Raw genomic sequence first — 23,454 nt, forward strand, 5'->3', positions numbered from 1 at the left:
CCACCATGGAGTTTAAACCTTGTTCTTAATGTTTTACAGGGCGTTCCGTTTGAACCCCTTCATTCCATTGATATAAAGTTGTTATCTTGGAAAGTTCTATTTTTAATGGCTATTTCCTCGGCTCGAAGAGTCTCTGAATTATCAGCCTTACATTGTGATTCTCCTTATTTGATTTTTCATTCGGATAAGGTAGTCCTGCGTACTAAACCTGGGTTCTTACCTAAGGTAGTTACTAACAGGAATATCAATCAAGAGATTGTTGTTCCTTCTTTATGCCCAAATCCTTCTTCAAAGAAGGAACGTCTACTGCACAACCTGGATGTAGTCCGTGCTCTAAAATTTTACTTACAGGCAACTAAGGAATTTCGACAAACGTCTTCTCTGTTTGTCATTTACTCTGGGCAGAGGAGAGGTCAAAAAGCTTCCGCTACCTCTCTTTCTTTTTGGCTTCGTAGCATAATTCGTTTAGCTTATGAGACTGCTGGACAGCAGCCTCCTGAAAGAATTACAGCTCATTCTACTAGAGCTGTGGCTTCCACTTGGGCCTTCAAGAATGAGGCCTCTGTTGAACAGATTTGCAAGGCTGCAACTTGGTCTTCGCTTCATACTTTTTCCAAATTTTCCAAATTTGACACTTTTGCTTCATCGGAGGCTATTTTTGGGAGAAAGGTTCTTCAGGCAGTGGTTCCTTCTGTATAAAGAGCCTGCCTATCCCTCCCGTCATCCGTGTACTTTTGCTTTGGTATTGGTATCCCAGAAGTAATGATGACCCGTGGACTGATCACACTTAACAGAAGAAAACATAATTTATGCTTACCTGATAAATTCCTTTCTTCTGTAGTGTGATCAGTCCACGGCCCGCCCTGTTTTTAAGGCAGGTAAATATTTTTTAATTTATACTCCAGTCACCACTTCACCCTTGGCTTTTCCTTTCTCGTTGGTCCTTGGTCGAATGACTGGGAGTGACGTAGAGGGGAGGAGCTATATGCAGCTCTGCAGGGTGAATCCTCTTGCACTTCCTGTTGGGGAGGAGTAATATCCCAGAAGTAATGATGACCCGTGGACTGATCACACTACAGAAGAAAGGAATTTATCAGGTAAGCATAAATTATGTTTTTTCCCTTTTCTTCTTTTTTCTTTATTGAGCCCTAACATCAGAAAACCCCTCTACCCAGGTCAGGACCCCCGGGACAACAGCCCTCATGTTTGTGCTTCCCTCCGAGAGGACAAGGAGTCCTCCCAAATAAACCTTATATCTGCAAGTGTGTTTAATTGTTGTTTTTTTAAATAACCATATTCCTCCAGGGCCAGCAGACTAGTGACTTTTTGTTTCCACATAATTATAGATGGTATGTCCTGTGACTTCCATTTAAGTGCAATCAACGATTTCGCTCCATTTAATCCTATCTGTAACAGAGTGAGTCTTAGTTTACATGTGATGTGTGGTCTGTCATTAAGTAGGGCAATTCTGGGGGTCAGTTCAAAGCTCTCTGTCAAAATTCCCCTAAAATGTGTCTCCAGCCCTGTCCATAGTGGTTTCACTCGGTCACAACCCCACCACATGTGAAGGTAATCTCCCCTTTATCTGGATGATATTTTGATTCAGGCGTCGACTTATCATCTAACGAAATCTCATACCGACACAGTGTTGTCCTTCTAAGAACTCATGTTTGGAAGGTGAACCTAGATAAGAGTTCACTAGTTCCAAGGACAAGGGTTCCCTTCTTGGGAACTCTGATAGACACAATAGACATGAAGATATTTCTGACTGAGATCAGAAAATCAAAGATTCTAAATACTTGCCGAACCCTTCAGTCCATTCCTTGGCCATCAGTGGCTCAGTGTATGGATGTAATTGGATTGATGGTAGCGGCAATGGACATCATTCCGTTTGCTCGCTTTCATCTCAGACCACTGCAGCTGTGCATGCTCGGACAGTGGAATGGGGATTATGCGAATTTATCTCCTCAGATAAATCTGGATCAAGAGACCAGAGACTCTCTTCTTTGGTGGTTGTCGCTGGAGTTTCCGCAGACCCTCGTGGGTTATAGTAACAACGGACGCCAGCCTCCTGGGCTGGGGTGCAGTCTGGTATTCCCTGAAGGCTCAGGGTGTATGGACTCAGGTGGAGTCTCTACTTCCAATCAATATTCTGGAATTGAGAGCAATATTCAATGCGCTTCAAGCATTTTCATCAGATTCCAGTAGGACAACATCACGACTGTGGCCTATATCAATCAACTGGGAGGCGGATTTTCTAAGCCGTCAGACTTTTCATCTGGGGGAGTGGGAACTCCACCCGTAGGTGTTTGCCTCACTGGTTCTCCGATGGGGCAAACCGGAATTGGATCTGATGGCATCTCGACAGAATGCCAAGCTTCCAAGATACGGATCCAGGTCGAGGGGTCCTCAGGCCGAATTGAAAGACGCCTTGGCAGTGCCTTGGTCGTTCAGCCTAGCTTATGTGTTTCCACCGTTTCCTCTCCTTCCACGCGTGATTGCTTGGATCAAACAGGAGATAGCTTCGGTAATCCTGATCGTGCCTGCGTGGCCACGCAGGACTTTTGTATGCGGATCTAGTGGACATGTCCTCTCTGCCACCATGGAAACTTCCTTTGAGACAGGACCTTCTCATTCAAGGACCTTTTCAACATCCAAATCTAAATTCTCTGCAGCTGACTGTTTGGAGATTGAATGCTTGATTTTGTCTAAGCAGGGATTCTCAGATTCGGTCATTGATACTTTGATACAGGCACGTAAGCCTTTCACTAGAAATATCTATCATAAGATATGGCGTAAATATCTTTTTTGGTGTGAATCCAAGAGTTACTCATGGAGTAAAGTTAGGATTCCCAGGATTTTGTCTTTTCTCCAAGAAGGATTGGAAAAAGGTTTATCAGCGAGTTACTTAAAGGGACAAATCTCTGCTTTGTCAATTTTACTTCATAAACGTTTGGCAGATGTTCCAGACGTTCAGTCCTTTTCTCAGGCTCTGACCAGAATCAAGCCTGTGTTTAGATCAATTACTCCTCCCTGGAGTTTGAATTTAGTTCTTAGAGTTCTTCAAGGGGTTCCGTTTGAACCCATGCATTCCATAGATATGAAATTGTTATCTTGGAAAGTTTTTTGTTTTTGGTTGCTATTTCTTCTGCTCGTAGAGTTTCTGAGCTTTCAGCATTACAATGTGATTCGCCTTATCTTATATTTCATTCTGATAAGGTGGTTTTGCGTACCAAACCTGGATTTCTTCCTAAGGTTGTTTTAAACAAGAATATTAATCAGGAAATTGTTGTTCCTTCCTTGTGTCCTAATCCTTCTTCTAAGAAGGAGCGTCTGTTACATAACCTGGACGTGGTCCGTGCCTTGAAGTTTTACTTACAGGCGACTAAGGATTTCCGTCAATCATCTTCATTATTCATTGTTTATTCTGGAAAGCATAGGGGTCAGAAAGCTACGGCTACCTCTCTTTCTTTTTGGCTGAGGAGTATCATACGCCTGGCATATGAGACTGCTGGACAGCAGCCTCCTGAAAGAATTACGGCTCATTCTACTAGGGCTGTGGCTTCCACTTGGGCTTTTAAAAATGATGCTTCTGTTAAACAGATTTGCAAGGCTGCGACTTGGTCTTCTCTTCATACTTTTTCCAAATTTTCCAAATTTTATGCTTTTGCTTCTTCTGAGGCTGTTTTTGGGAGAAAGGTTCTTCAAGCAGTGGTGCCTTCCGTTTAGGTCTCTGTTTTGTCCCTCCCATTTCATCCGTGTCCTGTAGCTTTGGTATTGTATTCCACAAGTAAGGATGAAATCCGTGGACTCTTCGTATCTTGTAGAAGAAAAGTAAATTTATGCTTACCTGATAAATTAATTTCTTCTACGATACGACGAGTCCACGGCCCACCCTGTCATTTTTCAGACAGATTATATTTTATTTTTTATAACTTCAGTCACCTCTGCGCCTTTAGCTTTTCCTTTCTCTTCCTAAACCTTCGGTCGAATGTGAACTGCTGGTGCAATACTGCCCCCTGCAGATTCGCGGCCAGGAGGTGTTAATTTCCGGCGATGTCTGTCTGCCTCATCAGAGCAGGCGGACAGGTTATGGAGCAGTGGTCTTTAAACCGCTGCTTCATAACTTGTGCTTCTGGCGAGCCTGAAGGCTTGCCAGAAACACGGGGCATCAAGCTCCGTTTGGAGTTTGATAATTTGGCCCCATTGTCCCAGACTTTTTCCTCAAATCCTTTCTTTGTTTTTAACAAAACATCTCAAAGAAAAACAGAGCGAGGCAATAATGTAATCCTGTTAAAATGAACCGACTGAAGATTTCAGTTTTCCATTACTCACGTGGTTCTGAGCTTTTACCAAGCTCTATCGTATTGGATAATGCTATTTTAGGCACACAACCAGCCACACCTCCGCTGTATCTTCATTCTTCAAAACGTATTATTAAAATAACATAAATTTCCTTACGGGCATATCGGGAAACAATTGGTACATATGTTGTATCAAATTCCCCAAAAACTCTTTAGGGGATAAACAATATTTATAATAAATATATTAATATTATCTTATACCTTATTGTCCCTTCACTTAGCCCAGGAATAACAAATTTTCCGACACATGTTTTGCCTTTTTCAGGCTTTTTCAAGGATACTTTCTATGTTACTAAGTATTTAACTTCCCTTGTTTTCCCTTTTGTGACATTCCTTTATAGTACCGATCCAATTTAATATTGGTACCTTCTTCGTAATATCGGTCTTTGTACTTCCGCTTCCCTGACTTTTGTCATTTACGGTATACGTAATTTCCGGTATTATGCGTCACTTCCTGTTTGGTGTAGTCAGCCATATTTGTAGTCCTTCATTATCTAGCAGTGCAAACATTTGCACTCCACTCATAATCTGACCCTTTTTAGGCCAATGGAGTTTGTTATTCAAGAAATAAAAGCATCTTAAGCTGATTCCAGCTGTTGGATGATTTTAATAGACAGTCATTCCAAAAACATCTATGTGATAGAAAGGTTTTAGTTTTTGAAGTTAACGATATTTTTTAAATAACTTTTTTAAATAAGTTTTCCAACTTTAGACATTTTTCAGAATAAAATAGGTGAACCCATAAAAAAAAAAAAAATAGCATTTGTCGTTATTTTTTATATTTAAGATAAAATCGTAATGAAAGTCAGTAGTAAGGAGCATAACAAAAGCTGTCAGCTGTTTTAGCCCAGAATTTTTGTAGAATGAAGTATTTTCTCTGCAAATGCAATTATCCAGTTTTCCTACTGTGGAAATAAAAAACACATATGAATAAAGTAAGGGGGATGTAATTTAGTCGTGGTTGAAGACCACACAGTCATGTGAGCTTTGAGTTATCGGCTGTGGTTTGGGCTACTTTGTGATTAAAGATAATATGGTCCTGGTCAGTATTTTTATTACGAGAAATGTAATTTTCTATTTTTACCAGTGTTCTTTCTAATGGTGATATGCATAATATTGTATGAACAGATTTTTGATCAAGGACAGGGCACCCATAGATTAGAGTGAATGAACATGCCATGTTAATTGCTGTTTTTCAGGCTTATAACAATGGAACAGCTGAACTTTTTTGGTTGAACACTTTATTCTGAACTGCCAGTCGATACAATACCTGAAAATAGGAAGCAAATCCGTTAAAATAGATCTTATGGAATAGAGTTTATCTGATGGTCACTGACTGAAAACTGAGTAATGGATTCAGAGTATAAATAAAAATATATTGGGTGAAATTTAGTAGTAAGTTTGAAACCTTGAAAACTTAACCCGGATCAGTTTACAGGTGTTTGAGGTTCATAAGAATCTGTTTTTAAATAAACCCTCAGTGTCGTACTTTCAGATTCATTTTAATCATGTCTTAATCCAAGCAACCAAATGGTTCAACTTGATATTGTAGGAAATTTATTTTAGGGGCTTTTGGTCTTTTAAAAGTAATTCTGAGTACAGTAGTGTATCCATGCTTATAAAGACAAAGCATTATGTTGGGGCACTTATGTAGCACCCACTAGTAAAGAAGGCCCCTTTAAAGGGACATTGTACACTAGATTTTTCTTTGCATATACAGTATGTTTTGTAGAAGATCCATTTATACAGTTCACCTGGGAGTCTTTTGTAACAATGTATGATTTTGCTTATTTTGTTCAATAACATTGTGCTGATTTTCAGACTCCTAACCAAACCCTAAAGTGTCAGATGTATACGCACGTTTACAGACTCCTGCTGCTCCTGTTTATGTTATCTGTCTTTTCATATGCAGGGGAGTGAGGAGTGTCTGCTTTTCCTGCTTTCCCAGCCCTTTTCAGTGGGTGTCCCAGCCTAACTTCACCAACAGTGCTAAACTGGGAGCTTCTAAGTAAGTTGGTGTATACTGTCTCTTTAAGACCTATGATGTAAAAGGCACCTTCACAGACTCAAGGAGAGCTAATAGTCTACAAACCTGGGTCCTTATCTAGACGGGGGGGGGGGAGACCATGCAGACTTCGATCTGCAGTTACTTCTGCAGGCTCCTAAACATTTATGATTTTACTGCAATGCTATCCCAGTATGTGCCCGTCATAATTAAGCAAGGTCTGTGTTGTTTTAAGGGGCCTGGGGTCTAATAGTCATTTGCGCCTTCTTAAGGGGTATGGGGTTTTCAGCTGTGCAGTGTTGGGGTCTCTCAGGAGTTGCTCCCATGCAAATTTTGGGAGAGATCTGTTCCAGACCCTTGGGTCTTGCTAGTGGTATCCAAGGGCTCCAGAGACCCTTAGGACTTGTTTATGATTTCTTGTTTCTTTAGTGACCCTTTTTGGGCTGATGCCCTTTTTACCTCTGTGGCAAATCTAATCATAGTTCCAAAGAGAAAGATAACGTTACTTCCCAATTTGGATCTCATAACTTTAAAAAAGTTCTGAGAGTACTTTTCTTTCAGGATGGAGATAGATGAGGATTGGCATTTTATGTTTATTGTAGACTTGAAAGACAACTACCTGCACATTTTTATTCACCTGGACCATGTTCAGTTTCTGAGATTTTGCTTCCTCGACCCTCATTATCAGTTTCTGTTTTATCTGTTTGACCTGACCACAACTCCACCGATATTCACCAATGTGTTTGGAGGCTTACTGATGGTTACCTGGCCTCATGGTATTTCAGTAGCCCCTAACCTAGATGATATTCTGGTCCAGGCTTTTACCTTTTAGTTGACTCTAAAACATATGGATACATTGCTAGCCTTGCTCGGGTGTTACGTTTGGTGCATAAATATTCCAAAGAGTTTGCTGGTTCCTAGGATTTCAGATAGGCTCTGTGTCTATAAGATTCTAGGATTTCTGATAAACTCAGTGTCTATTAGGCTGTCTCTGACAAAAGTGCACAGGGGGAAGCTTTAGTTAGCCAGTTTGAAGTTATGAAACATCCTTCTCCCTACAATGGCAACATGCATGGAGATTGTGAGCTTGATGTTAGTGGTTCTTTTAGACAGTTTAATCTAATGCCTCAGCATCTGTCTCTTCATCAGTGGAGCAAGAGATTCATGAATCTATCCCAGGTGAGTCAGGAAACCAGAGATTCCCTCATATGGGGGATATCTCCTCAATCCACATCCCTAGAGGCCTCCTTTCAAAGACCAGTCCGGATGGTCATTTCAGACACTAGTCTATTTGTCTGGGGATCAGATGGGAGGATCAAAGGGCTCAAGGAGGCAAGGTTACCTATCAAACTTTTTTGTTAGCCATCTTTTCAGCCAGGGCAGTTTGGGAGTTTTTTGCTCCTTGTACACCACCTTTGTTTAGCTTTAATAAGGAAAAGACTGTTTTGAGGACTGGATATTTCTTCTAGCTTTAGTCTCCTCAGAAAATTCAGGATATTGTTGTACCTTCAATTTGTCCAGATCTTAATTGGGACAGGGAAAGACTCCCACAATTTGGATACTATGTAGAGGTGACTAAATCCTTTTGTGTTTCATCCTGCACTTTTTGTGCATTTTTCTGTTCTTCAAAAGGGCCAGAAAGCTAATGTTGTTAGTGTGGCTCAAAGCTTTGATCAGGAAAGCATATTTGGTGGTGGGGGAGTTGTCATCTCAGTGCATTTTGACACAGTCTACCAGTTTAGTAGCTTCTTCCTGGGTTTTTCATAATAAGGCATCGGTAGAACTGATTGTACGACAGCTTTTGTTTTTACCTTAGCCAAATTAGTCTTCTGTCTACATTTAGCCACCTATCAGCAAGCACTATCCAGGTGTTGAACCAAAGATGGGCCGACCTTTTTTTAAAAGGGACACTGAACCCCATTTTTTTTTAATGATTCAGATAGAGCAGCAATTTTAAGCAACTTTCTAATTTACTCCTATTATCAATGTTTCTTCATTATCTTGCTATCTTTATTTGAAAAGCAAGAATATAAGTTTATAAGCCAGCCCATTTTTGGTTCGCAACCTGGATTGTGCTTGCTGATTGGTGTCTAAATGAACCAACCAATAAACAAGTTCTACCCAGTGCACTGAATCAAAAATTGTCTGGCTCCTTAGCTTAGATGCCTTCTTTTTTGAATAAAGATAGCAAGAGAATGAAGAAAATTTAATAGGAGTAAATTAGAAAGTTGCTTAAAATTGCTGTTCTATCCGAATCATGAAAGTTTAATTCACTATTCACTATTCTCATGAAATAAATTAATTTATCAGGCATGCATAATTTAAAAAAAACATTTTTTTTTTTGCTTTGTTTGGTCAATATATATTCCAGGATTATTGTGCCATCCAAATCCAAGGAGTACAAAGCCATTGTATATTATTGTCTATATGGTGATTTTTCAGTTTTAAATTGCAACTTATGTTTATAATAGAGTTAGGCTCCTGCTGTGCATAGTAGCCACATGCCCTTTTAGTGCCTCATTACAAAAGTGTGATGTATGAGAATGTTATGACGTATTATCTTGTGCTTCCATAGGAATGGGGTCATATATTTTATAAGCTTTGTGTTCTGGTGTTAATATTGGAAGTGATACAGCAACTTTTGAAAGATCATTATGCGCCATTTGTGTGGTATTTCAAAGTATTAAAGGCTATAGAGAAGGACGATAGGGAAACGGAACAAAGCTACATTTCCCAAGCAACTTGTGTGCTCAAAATAAAATAATTATAGTCAACGTAAAGAGGGGGGTGGGGAATAAAAACATAATTTATGTAAGAACTTACCTGATAAATTCATTTCTTTCATATTGGCAAGAGTCCACGAGCTAGTGACATATGGGATATACAATCCTACCAGGAGGGGTAAAGTTTCCCAAACCTCAAAATGCCTATAAATACACCCCTCCCCACACCCACAATTCAATTTAACGAATAGCCAAGCAGTGGGGTGATAAAGAAAGGAGTAGAAAGCATCAACAAAGGAAATTTGGAAATAATTGTGCTTTATACAAAAAATCATAACCACCATAACAAGGGTGGGCCTCATGGACTCTTGCCAATATGAAAGAAATGAATTTATCAGGTAAGTTCTTACATAAATTATGTTTTCTTTCATGTAATTGGCAAGAGTCCATGAGCTAGTGACATATGGGATATCAATACCCAAGATGTGGAGTCTTCCACTCAAGAGTCACTAGAGAGGGAGGGAATAAAAATAAAAACAGCCATATTCCGCTGAAAAAATTAATCCACAACCCAAACAAAAATAAGTTTATTTCATCTTTGAAAGAAAAAACTTAAATCAAAAGCAGAAGAATCAAACTGAAACAGCTGCCTGAAGAACTTTTCTACCAAAAACTGCTTCCGAAGAAGCAAATACATCAAAACGGTAGAATTTAGTAAATGTATGCAAAGAGGACCAAGTTGCCGCTTTACAAATCTGATCAACTGAAGCTTCATTCTTAAAAGCCCACAAAGTGGAAACTGATCTAGTAGAATGAGCTGTAATTTTCTGAGGCGGGGTCTGACCCGACTCCAAATAAGCTTGATGAATCAAAAGTTTCAACCAAGAAGCCAAGGAACTAGCAGAAGCCTTCTGACCTTTCCTAGGACCAGAAAATAAAACAAATAGACTAGAAGTCTTCCTGAAATCTTTAGTAGCTTCCACATAATATTTCAAAGCTCTTACCACATACAAAGAATGTAAGGATCTCTCCAAAGAATTCTTAGGATTAGGACATAAGGAAGGGACAACAATTTCTCTACTAATGTTGTTAGAATTCACAACCTTAGGTAAAAATTGAAAAGAAGTCCGCAAAACTGCCTTATCCTGATGAAAAATCAGAAAAGGAGACTCACAAGAAAGAGCAGATAGCTCAGAAACTCTTCTAGCAGAAGAGATAGCCAAAAGGAACAACACTTTCCAAGAAAGTAGTTTAATGTCCAAAGAATGCATAGGCTCAAATGGAGGAGCCTGTAACGCCTTCAGAACCAAATTAAGACTCCAAGGAGGAAAAATTGATTTAATGACAGGCTTAATACGAACTAAAGCCTGTACAAAACAGTGAATATCAGGAAGTATAGCAATCTTTCTGTGAAATAAAACAGAAAGAGTGGAGATTTGTCCTTTCAAGGAACTTGCAGACAAACCCTTATCCAAACCATCCTGAAGGAACTGTATAATTCTAGGAATTCTAAAAGAATGCCAGGAGAATTTATGAGAAGAACACCATGAAATGTAAGTCTTCCAAACTCTATAATAAATATTTCTAGAGACAGATTTACGAGCTTGTAACATAGTTAGTATTAATCACTGAGTCAGAGAAACCTCTATGACTCAGAACTAAGCGTTCAATTTCCACACCTTCAAATTTAATGATTTGAGATCCTGATGGAAAAACGGACCTTGAGATAGTAGGTCTGGCCGTAAAGGAAGTGGCCAAGGCGGGCAACTGGACATCCGCACCAGATCCGCATACCAAAACCTGTGTGGCCATGCTGGAGCCACCAGCAACACAAAAGACTGTTCCATGATGATTTTGGAGATCACTCTTGGAAGGAGAACTAGAGGCAGGAAGATGTAAGCAGGATGATAAAACCAAGGAAGTGTCAGTGCATCCACTGCTTCCGCCTGAACATCCCTGGACCTGGACAGGTATCTGGGAAGTTTCTTGTTTAGATGAGAGGCCATGAGATCTATCTCTGGAAGACCCCACATCTGAACAATCTGAGAAAACACATCTGGATGGAGAGACCACTCCCCTGTATGTAAAGTCTGGCGGCTGAGATAATCCGCCTCCCAATTGTCTACACCTGGGATATGCACCGCAGAGATTAGACAGGAGCTGGATTCTGTCCAAGCAAGTATCCGAGATACTTCTTTCATAGCTTGGGGACTGTGAGTCCCACCCTGATGATTGACATAAGCCACAGTTGTGATATTGTCTGTCTGAAAACAAATGAACGGTTCTCTCTTTAGCAGAGGCCAAAACTGAAGAGCCCTGAAAATTGCACGGAGTTCTAAAATATGTATTGGTAATCTCGCCTCTTGAGATTTCCAAACCTCTTGTGCTGTCAGAGATCCCCAAACAGCTCCCCAACCTGAAAGACTCCCATCTGTTGAGATCACAGTCCAGGTTGGCCGAACAAAAGAGGCCCCTTGAACCAAATGATGGTGATCTATCCACCATGTCAGAGAGTGTCGTACATTGGGATTCAAGGATATTAATTGTGATATCTTTGTATAATCCCTGCACCATTGATTCAGCATGCAAAGCTGTAGAGGTCTCATGTGAAAACGAGCAAAGGGGATCGCGTCCGATGCTACAGTCATGAGACCTAAAACTTCCATGCACATAGCCACTGAAGGGAATGACTGAGACTGAAGGTGCCGACATGCTGCGACCAATTTTAAACGTCTCTTGTCTGTTAGAGACAGAGTCATGGACACTGAATCTATCTGGAAACCTAAAAAGGTAACCCTTGTCTGAGGAATCAAGAAACTTTTTGGTAAATTGATCCTCCAACCATGTTTCCGAAGAAACAACACTAGTTGATTCATGTGAGATTCTGCAGTATGTAAAAACTGAGCTAGTACCAAGATATTGTCCAAATAAGGAAACACCTCAATACCCTGTTCTCTGATTACAGATAGTAGGGCACCCAGAACCTTTGAAAAGATTCTTGGAGCTGTTGCTAGGCCAAATGGAAGAGCAACAAATTGGTAATGCTTGTCTAGAAAAGAGAATCTCAGAAACTGATAGTGTTCTGGATGAATCGGTATGCATCCTGCAAGTCTATTGTGGACATATAATGTCCTTGCTGAACAAAAGGCAGAATAGTCCTTATAGTCACCATCTTGAAAGTTGGTACTCTTACATAACGATTCAAAATTTTCATATCCAGAACTGGTCTTAACAAATTTTCTTTCTTTGGTGCAATGAATAGGTTTGAATAAAACCCCAAACCTTGTTCCTGAGGAGGAACTGGCATGATTACCCCTGAAGACTCCAGGTCTGAAACACACTTCAGAAAAGCCTGAGCTTTTACTGGATTTAACGGCATGCGTGAGAGAAAAAATCTTCTCACAGGAGGTCTTACTTTGAATCCTATTCGATACCCTTGAGAGACGATGCTCTGAATCCAATGATTTTGGACAGATTTTATCCAAAAATCCTTGAAAAACCTTAATCTGCCCCCTACCAGCTGAGCTGGAATGAGGGCCGCACCTTCATGCAGACTTAGGGGCAGACTTTGGTTTCCTAAATGGCTTGGATTTATTCCAATTTGAGGAAGGCTTCCAACTGGAAGCAGATTCCTTGGGAGGAGGATTGAGTTTTTGTTCCTTATTCTGACGAAAGAAACGAAAACGGTTAGAAGCCTTAGATTTACCCTTAGGTTTTTTATCCTGAGGCAAAAAAACTCCTTTTCCTCCAGTGATAGTTGAAATAATAGAATCCAACTGAGAAAAAAATAAATTATTACCTTGGAAAGAAAGAGATAGTAATCTAGATTTAGATGTCATATCAGCATTCCAAGATTTAAGCCACGAAGCTCTTCTAGCTAATACAGCTACAGACATGGATCTAACATCAATTTTGATAATATCAAAAATGGCATCACAAATAAAATTATTAGCATGTTGCAGTAAGCGAGTAATGCTAGATATGTCAGGATCCAATTCTCGTTGCGCTAAATTCTCCAACCAAAAAGTTGAGGCAGCCGCAACATCAGCCAAAGAAATAGCAGGTCTGAGAAGATGAACTGAATATAAATAGGCCTTCCTTAGATAGGATTCAAGCTTCCTATCTAAAGGATCTTTAAAGGAAGTACTATCTTCCATAGGAATAGTGGTACGTTTAGCAAGAGTAGAAATAGCCCCATCAACTTTGGGGATTGTTTCCCAAAACTCTATAGATTTTGCTGGTAAAGGATACAATTTTTTAAACCTTGAAGAAGGAATAAAAGAAGTACCTGGCTTATTCCATTCCCTAGAAATCATATCAGAAATAGCCTCAGGAATAGGAAAAACCCCTGGGGAAACCACAGGAGGTTTAAAAACAGCATTTAAACGTTTATTAGACTGAACGTCAATAGGACTGGTTACCTCAATATCCAAAGTGATTAACACTTCTTTTAATAAAGAACGCATATACTGTACTCTATTTTTAATAAATAAGTAGATTTGTCAGTGTCAATGTCTGAGGAAGGATCTTCTGAATCAGATAGATCCTCATAAGAAGAGGATAAATTATTATGTTGCTGGTCATTTGAAATTTCATCAGCTAAATGAGAAGTTTTAAAAGACCTTTTACGTTTATTAGAAGGTGGAAATGCAGACAAAGCCTTCAGAATAGAATCAGATACAAATTCTTTAAAATTTACAGGTATATTATGTACATTAGAAGTTGAAGGAACTGCAACTGGCAATGTACTATTACTGATGGACACACTATCTGCATGTAAAAGTTTATCATGACAACTATTACAAATTACATTTGGTGGAATAATTTCTACACTTTTACAACAAAATGCACTTAGCTTTGGTAGAACCGATGTCAGGCAGCAATGTTCCAGCAGAAACTTATGAGGCAGGATCAGATTGGGACATCTTGCTCAATGTAAGAGAAAAAACAACATATAAAGCAAAATTAACTATTTCCTTATATGACAGTTTCAGGAATGGGAAAAAATGCAAGAGCATAGGCCTCTGATAGAGAAAAAAGCAAGAGGCAAACATCAATGGGGTATTGAAAAAATGCAAAAAAATTGGCGCCAAGTATGACACACAACGTAACGTAAACTTTTTGGCGCCAAAAATAACCGGAAATGACACACTCGCGTCACTAATGACGCCGCCGTGTGAAAGGTCTCGGCATCACATATGACGCCGGAAATGACGAAGTTGCGTCATAAACGTCTTTTTCCGCGCCTAATACTCGCAATAGCAAAAAAGTAGTCAATTGAAAAAAAGACTAAACCCCAGGTAAGAAATAAATTTCTTAAAATGTTTAAATTCCCCAAATATGAAACTGACAGTCTGCTGAAGGAAATACATGGCAAATATAAGTACAATACATATATTTAGAACTTTATATAAATGCATAAAGTGCCAAACCATAGCTGAGGTGTCTTAAGAAATAAAAAACATACTTACCAAAAGACACCCATCCACATATAGCAGATAGCCAAACCAATACTAAAACAGTTATTAGTAGAGGTAATGGTAAATTGAGAGTATATCGTCGATCTGAAAAGGGAGGTAGGAGATGAATCTCTACGACCGATAACAGAGAACCTATGAAAAAGACCCCCATTAGAGAAATCATTGTATTCAATAGGTGATACTCCCTTCACGTCCCTCTGACATTCGCTTTACTCTGAGAGGAATCGGGCTTCAACAATGCTGAGAAGCGCATATCAACGTAGAAATCTTAGCACAAACTTACTTCACCACCTCCATAGGAGGCAAAGTTTGTAAAAACTGAATTGTGGGTGTGTTGAGGGGTGTATTTATAGGCATTTTGAGGTTTGGGAAACTTTACCCCTCCTGGTAGGATTGTATATCCCATATGTCACTAGCTCATGGACTCTTGCCAATTACATGAAAGAAATATCATTTTTCATAACTGTAAAGGCATTGACCCCTTTTTTTAATCAGGTTTGAAGTCATTCCAATCCATAAGAAAACCCACTTATAAGAAGCTCTTTAAAGAAGTTTGTGGCATTATTACACCCTCTACACCAGACATCTTCAAACTTGGCCCTCCAGAGGTTTTTGGGACTACATTTCCCATGATGCTCAGCCAGCTGATATGCTGGGTGAGCATCTGGGAAATGTAGTTCCAAAACCTCTGGAGGGCCAATTTTGAGAATGTCTGCTGTACACGTTGCATGGAGGCAGTTGGTCAGATAAGCTAAACCTCTCAGGCAAGATGACGGCAAATAATCCATCATTGCTACAAAATTCATGACGGGAGGATCAGGCACATTTTGCACTGTGAGCTGTGAATCTCGCTAAGAGGTGTAACCTACATTTCTAGCACTGCGGAATCTGTTGGCGCTCTACAAATAACTGATAATATGTGATGGAGAGATACATACATATAGGATAATAGCATCTCAAAAGCACATTTAATGCATTTTGCAAAAACCTGAATGGTATTAGGCATAAATATTTGTTTGATGAGTATCCATCCTAATAAAAACCTGCAGTAAAGAGTTAATTTACATTATATTATAGAGATCTTCCTTAAAGGGACCGGAAACCCATTTTTTTTCTTATATGTGCAGCCACCAATCGGCAAATAGCACCCAGGTGCTGAGCCTACCTAGCTATGCTTTTCAACAAAGAATACCGAAATAATAAATAAATAAATTAGATAACAGAAGTAAATTGGAAAGTTTTTAAAATGGTATCATGAAAGAAAATTGTGGGTTTCATGTCCCTTTAATTCACATGGAAAAAAATGGTATTCAATGTAAATGGTAAAACTTGTATTAAAGGTACATGATAATTTTTGTACAGAAAGTTGAAATCATAAAATAGAACTCGTCCTAATTTGAAGTTGTTTTTTGTTATATATCTATTGTGAAAGGATTCTCACAATATTGCTGAGTAGGCTAAACAGGGGCATTCCTTGATTGTGTACATTTATCCACCAATCAGCAAGGGCTACCCAGGTGCTGAAACAAAAATGTGCTGGCTCCTAAGCTTACATTCCTGCTATGCAAATAAAGATGCCAAAAGAATGAAGAACAATTGATAATAGGAGTAAATTAGAAAGTTGCTTACAATGGCTGCTCTATCTGAATCATGAAAGAAAATATTTGGGTTTAGTGTCCTTTTAAAGAAATTGCAGTGCTGGGTGCTCAATGTCACATTCATTGTGCCTTGGAAGAATCAGCATTCTAGTGAGTTTTATTACCTTCTCATAATACACTCTGAATGTTTCTGTTGAAAATAAGTAAAAGTAGAATGTGTTTAGGTTAAAGAATGTCTATAATGTTGCATGTTTTAATTATTACCACTAAAATGCCACAATAGTTTCAAAGGAACCAAAGGAATTAGATACATTTAAAAATATCATGCAAAAACCAATGCAAATGATTCTCATAGATTGTGAACAGTTTTGGTGAAGGTTTTCTAATAAAAGAAAAAAACGTGAAAACTTTATTATGGCTTGGAATGGCTCAAATATTAAGTAAGTGAAATCCTGTGTAAAACACTTCTACTGAATCAGATATTGCAACTGAGAGCTTTGCTAAGCCACAAAACCTTTATTTCTAACGTTTTCTTTCTTTTTTAAGACACGGTGAGTCCACGGATCATCAATTACTGTTGGGAATATCACTCCTGGCCAACAGGATGAGGCAAAGAGCACCACAGCAAAGCTGTTAAGTATCACTTTACTTCCCACAACCCCCAGTCATTCTCTTTGCCTTCGGTGCAAGAAGGAGGTGAAGTTTTTAGTGTCTGAAGAAAATTGAACTTCAATCAAGATTTTTTTATTTTGAATGCCTGAGTAGGTTTACCCTGAAATTCTTTTCAAGGTTGGGTCTAGCCGTACTCCACGTTAGTCTCTTCAGTCGGGCAGTGGTGGCTTTAAAGCAGTTAGGAACTTGTGAGGTGGGCCTTGCTGCGTTTTCCTAACATGTTGCTGCCCTGGTAGAAAGCCTGAGTAGGTTTACTCTGATCTTTCTTTTATTCACAGTTCATTGTGAGGAGCGGCATCCTCATACCGGGTGAGCTGTCCTCCTGCCGGACAGCTGAATGTGCAGGTAAGTGCCTTTTGTCTTCTGGGGCTAGGAGGCTGGCACTGCAGGGGCTCAGACCTATTTGTATTTATTTTGGGACAAAAAATCCTTAATAAGGACAATTTATGACAGTGAACAGGCACTTTCATGCGATTGGGGAGATTTAGGAGTTAATCTACTTCAGAATAGAAGGGGTTAACCCTAATTTGAGGCTCAGATTGTTTATATACTAATCCTCAAAGACCTATGTATACAGGGAGTGCAGAATTATTAGGCAAGTTGTATTTTTGAGGATTAATTTTATTATTGAACAACAACCATGTTCTCAATGAACCCAAAAAACTCATTAATATCAAAGCTGAATAGTTTTGGAAGTAGTTTTTAGTTTGTTTTTAGTTATAGCTATTTTAGGGGGATATCTGTGTGTGCTGGTGACTATTACTGTGCATAATTATTAGGCAACTTAACAAAAAACAAATATATACCCATTTCAATTATTTATTTTTACCAGTGAAACCAATATAACATCTCAACATTCACAAATATACATTTCTGACATTCAAAAACAAAACAAAAACAAATCAGTGACCAATATAGCCACCTTTCTTTGCAAGGACACTCAAAAGCCTGCCATCCATGGATTCTGTCAGTGTTTTGATCTGTTCACCATCAACATTGCGTGCAGCAGCAACCACAGCCTCCCAGACACTGTTCAGAGAGGTGTACTGTTTTCCCTCCTTGTAAATCTCACATTTGATGATGGACCACAGGTTCTCAATGGGGTTCAGATTAGGTGAACAAGGAGGCCATGTCATTAGATTTTCTTCTTTTATACCCTTTCTTGCCAGCCACGCTGTGGAGTACTTGGACGCGTGTGATGGAGCATTGTCCTGCATGAAAATCATGTTTTTCTTGAAGGATGCAGACTTCTTCCTGTACCACTGCTTGAAGAAGGTGTCTTCCAGAAACTGGCAGTAGGACTGGGAGTTGAGCTTGACTCCATCCTCAACCCGAAAAGGCCCCACAAGCTCATCTTTGATGATACCAGCCCAAACCAGTACTCCACCTCCACCTTGCTGGCGTCTGAGTCGGACTGGAGCTCTCTGCCCTTTACCAATCCAGCCACGGGCCCATCCATCTGGCCCATCAAGACTCACTCTCATTTCATCAGTCCATAAAACCATAGAAAAATCAGTCTTGAGATATTTCTTGGCCCAGTCTTGACGTTTCAGCTTGTGTGTCTTGTTCAGTGGTGGTCGTCTTTCAGCCTTTCTTACCTTGGCCATGTCTCAGAGTATTGCACACCTTGTGCTTTTGGGCACTCCAGTGATGTTGCAGCTCTGAAATATGGCCAAACTGGTGGCAAGTGGCATCTTGGCAGCTGAACGCTTGACTTTTCTCAGTTCATGGGCAGTTATTTTGCGCCTTGGTTTTTCCACACGCTTCTTGCGACCCTGTTGACTATTTTGAATGAAACGCTTGATTGTTCGATGATCACGCTTCAGAAGCTTTGCAATTTTAAGAGTGCTGCATCCCTCTGCAAGATATCTCAATATTTTTGACTTTTCTGAGCCTGTCAAGTCCTTCTTTTGACCCATTTTGCCAAAGGAAAGGAAGTTGCCTAATAATTATGCACACCTGATATAGGGTGTTGATGTCATTAGACCACACCCCTTCTCATTACAGAGATGCACATCACCTAATATGCTTAATTGGTAGTAGGCTTTCGCCTATACAGCTTGGAGTAAGACAACATGCATAAAGAGGATGATGTGGTCAAAATACTAATTTGCCTAATAATTCTGCACTCCCTGTAGAAAAATTTGGTACAGTTGGTTCAATCCTTATGTAGTTTGGATTTTATTAAGAGGAGAAATGAGGAACAGAACAAATCTGTGAGATACAATTTTTATGTTTTTTGTGTCTAGAGGAGAGCGAGCTCTCCCTTTCTGACGTCTTATTTAAAAAAAAAAAATTCTTCCACTTTTGTTTAATTAAAGGAAGAAGTACTCAGTGTGATTATTGCATTCCCTTATGGTCGTCTGAAGCTCGATGTTTATGCGCTTCATCTTCATGAAGTCTTTGTTCCGCCTCCTTCTTCCCAGAGATGGAGTGGCGCCATTTTGGGCGATAGGAATACTGCCTGTAGTCCCACCTTGTTCTCCAAGTGAAGATCAGAGCTGCGCTCTTGTGGTGCAAGTTCTATTGTTTGACCAATTTTAGAGGGGAATCTGCATATAGTTCCCAGTGTTACGAGCCGCATTTGGTCATCCTGCCCTCAGCAGTGCAGCGACTGCAGTTCGAGTCATATTGGCTGAATCAGCTGGACGATGCTGCTTTGTTGTGTTTGGAGATTGTTAAAATACCACAATAGAAGGTACATACACTGTTGTTGTTATAGCCAGTATGAGTTTATCATCTTTAATAAAGACTCAATGTGGGGCTAATGTACTTTATGGAACAGGGGGCTGTTTTAGAGTATTAATTAATATGAATTTGTCTTTAATTTTAAAGACTATTCTTTTTATTCTTCTTGATTAGTTAGGTAGTGCAATGCCTCAGATGCTTTGTTGCCTAGGAACCTTTTTTCACCCAGGATGATGCTGTTTAGATATGCAACAGCTTCTCCTATACGTCCAAAGCATTTATGGTGTCACAGGCAGTGCCCTGCGGTTCCTCTTAGTTTCACGGATCAGGTATCGCTGCAATAGATGTTACCCTCTGAGCCTCATATCTCCCAGGATGATGCTGTTTAGGCAATGCCACAGTTTTCTCCTTATCTGTCCCAAGCCTCTATGGCGTCACATGCAGTGCCCTGCGGTTCCTCTCAATCTCCTAGAGGAGTTTTTTTGCCTACAGATTTTGCAGCTCACGTATCCTCTGCGGTATCTGCAGCTTCATCTGTTTTTTTTTTTTTTTCCCCCCTTTCCTACAGGGAAAATGCAAGAGGACATTTAAGGTTCAGATAGTGAGATTTCTGCTCCATATTCTGCTACACAGTTTGTTCTCTCTCCTAAGTCTGGTGAGGAATCTTTACCGGTAGGTTCTGAAGGTGAAATCTCAGATTTCGACAGTATAATTCCTTCATCTGATGCTAAAGTCATCTCCTTCAGATGTATGCTTGCACACCTTGTGTACTGTTATGGGAGGTTTTAGCTACTTGGACGACATTGATATGCCTGTCGTTGTCAACCCTTGGGAGTTTTGTAAATTTAATCATTTTTGTGACAGACCCTTCTGTCAGGACTGAAAGAGTTAACTGTGTTTAGCTTTAAGAATCTAATTTCTAAAGACAGGTTTTCTGGCCTCAGCTATTGTGTGCTATAATTACATTTAAGTAATAAACAGGCCATTGTTTAATCACCCTCAGAGAACAGACGCTAGGTGATAAGACAAGCCAAATGTGTTTAATTTGTTATCTGCCTAAGTAAAGTATTTAAGTAATATAATTCTATTGTATCATGTCAAGGGCGCTTCTCCCTTTTATCTAATGTACAACATTCTTTCAACCCCCATCTGAGGGGGGGTCAAAAACCTGTATAAATCTGTGTGCTGCCTTCAAATAAAGTTGTCATTCTGTTTTAAACCTGAAACTGGCTGGGTTGTGAATTGCTGATTGTCTATGCAGGACATTGTTCATCTGGGGTTAACCCTTGGTACACAGTTGGTACCGTAACATTGGTGGCAAGCGACGGGAGAATCCTTATCGCCCAGAAGAGCAACTACACAAGCCAGTAACCTCAGGAAGAGGGGAATTATTACAATACTGACTAAGATGGAAAGAGTACCAGGGACAGAAGGAACCAATGGGCCCAGCATATCAGACAGAACCCCTGAAGAAGCAAGCTTTGATCGGGCGGTTAAAATAAGACTGGCACATTATGGCCCCAACCCATCTGCGGAAATTATCGACCGGGTCATAGCAGCTGTGGAGGCCAACCTACTTCGCCAAAGCGGCGCTGCAGCAAACCCAGTGGAAAAGAGAAAAGTAAATTTTGCAGCTTTTAAAAACTTCTTGGAAACAGAAGGAGAGATTGATGGGTACCTTGCGGATTTTGAGAGGCAATGTGCACTACACAAGGTACCCGCAGAGGACTGGGTCATGATATTATCCGGAAAATTATCCGGCCGGGCCAGTGAGGCTTTTCGGGCCATTCCAGATGAGGAAGTCGGGGATTATAATACTGTAAAAGAGGCTCTGCTCTCCAGGTATGCGGTTACACCGGAGGCATACCGGAGGCGGTTCAGAGACACTGTTAAATTAGCTGGTGATTCCTACCTTGAGTGGGCATGTAAGGTGCACCGCACAGCAGCTCACTGGATAGCGGGGTGCCAAGCCGTATCTGGGGAAGAGGTGCTGCAGCTATTCCTGTTGGAACATTGCTTCGACAAGTTACCCGCAGGAGTTCGAGAGTGGGTTCGGGACCGTAAACCCTCCACCCTGCATGAAGCGGCTCGCTTGGCAGATGAGTATACGGATGCCCGCAAACTGGACACTGCTACCACTAAGCCCCCTGCCAGAGTGGAGTACAGACCCCCAGTCACCCCAGCACCTGCCAGTTACCAACCCCCAACGCACCGCTATACCACACGGTCTCGGGCCACGAACTACCCTCAGAGAGCCCGGTTCAATTCGCGGGGCTACTCACAACCTATTCGGTGCTTTGGATGTAAGCAACTAGGGCACAAAAGACCAGAGTGTCCCCTAAATGCAGCGAACCAAGCACAGTCCTGGAGAAGACCCGCCGGCAGAATCCCACGTAACCCTCAGCCTGCGGCCCGCTACGTAGAGGTGCAAGAATGCTGGGGCATACTACATGAGGCAGACCTTGTGCAAGCTGCCCACCGGAATAACCGGCAACTGGTTAAAGTGAATGGGAAGGAGGTCAGTGGTCTACGGGATACTGGTGCTACCATGACCTTGCTTCGAAAGAACTTGGTGTCTGAGAAACAGCACACAGGAGACACTGTGGCTGTGAGGGTAGCAGGGGGCACTGTGTTCCGCCTACCTGTTGCCAGGGTGCATTTGGATTGGGGAGGGGGCGCTAGACCTGTGAATGTGGGGGTCATGAAGGATTTACCAGCTGATGTTCTCCTTGGAAATACCTTGGTCCCCCTTGTTTCTGCCTATGCTCCCATGGGTCCCGCTGATGTTAACCCTGTGACTACCCGTGCTCAGATCCGTGCAGCAGAGACTGACCCCCCTGCTGCTAAGCCCCAGGACGCTGAGCTCAGTAAATCTCTATCCGCTATTGATATGTGGGAGTCACGTTACAATGCGCTGATGAAGGAGAAGAGTCACGTAGAGGATAAAATGGTCACGTTAAATAATCATGTAACAGTGCTAGCGGGAGAGAAGAGGAGTGCAGAGGAAAAAGCACGTTTAGAACAGGAATCTCTGCTAGACAAGCTGCACCGACAGACTGCAGAAAACACCAGCTTGAGAGTGGAACATGAAACATTAAGGACAAACTTAGTGACACTGGAGGAGAAGCTGACGCTGGCTCATAGGGAGGTGCAGCAACTCAAGGGCACCCTATGTCAGTATGAAGGGATTGTGGATACCTATAAAGAGCAGGTACAAAAACCACGTAAAGAAGCCGATGATATTTTGAAGGACTGTTTAGCCCTAGTCGGGGCACTGAAGAGGTTGAACCCTTATTTATACAGACAGGGATTCTCTCTCATAACGGGAATACAGATGGATTGTCCCAGCAAACTGACATGCCTACCACCTCCTAGTCCGGTCATCCCCAGGTTGACCCGCAAAAGGGTCAAGCCGGGTCTGCCGGAGTGTTCCACAAGGGGGGAGCTATGTGACAGACCCTTCTGTCAGGACTGAAAGAGTTAACTGTGTTTAGCTTTAAGAATCTAATTTCTAAAGACAGGTTTTCTGGCCTCAGCTATTGTGTGCTATAATTACATTTAAGTAATAAACAGGCCATTGTTTAATCACCCTCAGAGAACAGACGCTAGGTGATAAGACAAGCCAAATGTGTTTAATTTGTTATCTGCCTAAGTAAAGTATTTAAGTAATATAATTCTATTGTATCATGTCAAGGGCGCTTCTCCCTTTTATCTAATGTACAACATTCTTTCAACCCCCATCTGAGGGGGGGTCAAAAACCTGTATAAATCTGTGTGCTGCCTTCAAATAAAGTTGTCATTCTGTTTTAAACCTGAAACTGGCTGGGTTGTGAATTGCTGATTGTCTATGCAGGACATTGTTCATCTGGGGTTAACCCTTGGTACACAGTTGGTACCGTAACAATTTTTATGATGTTCCTTCCT

Source organism: Bombina bombina, chromosome 7, assembly GCF_027579735.1.
Source record: "Bombina bombina isolate aBomBom1 chromosome 7, aBomBom1.pri, whole genome shotgun sequence".
NCBI classification, from domain to species: Eukaryota; Metazoa; Chordata; class Amphibia; order Anura; family Bombinatoridae; genus Bombina; species Bombina bombina.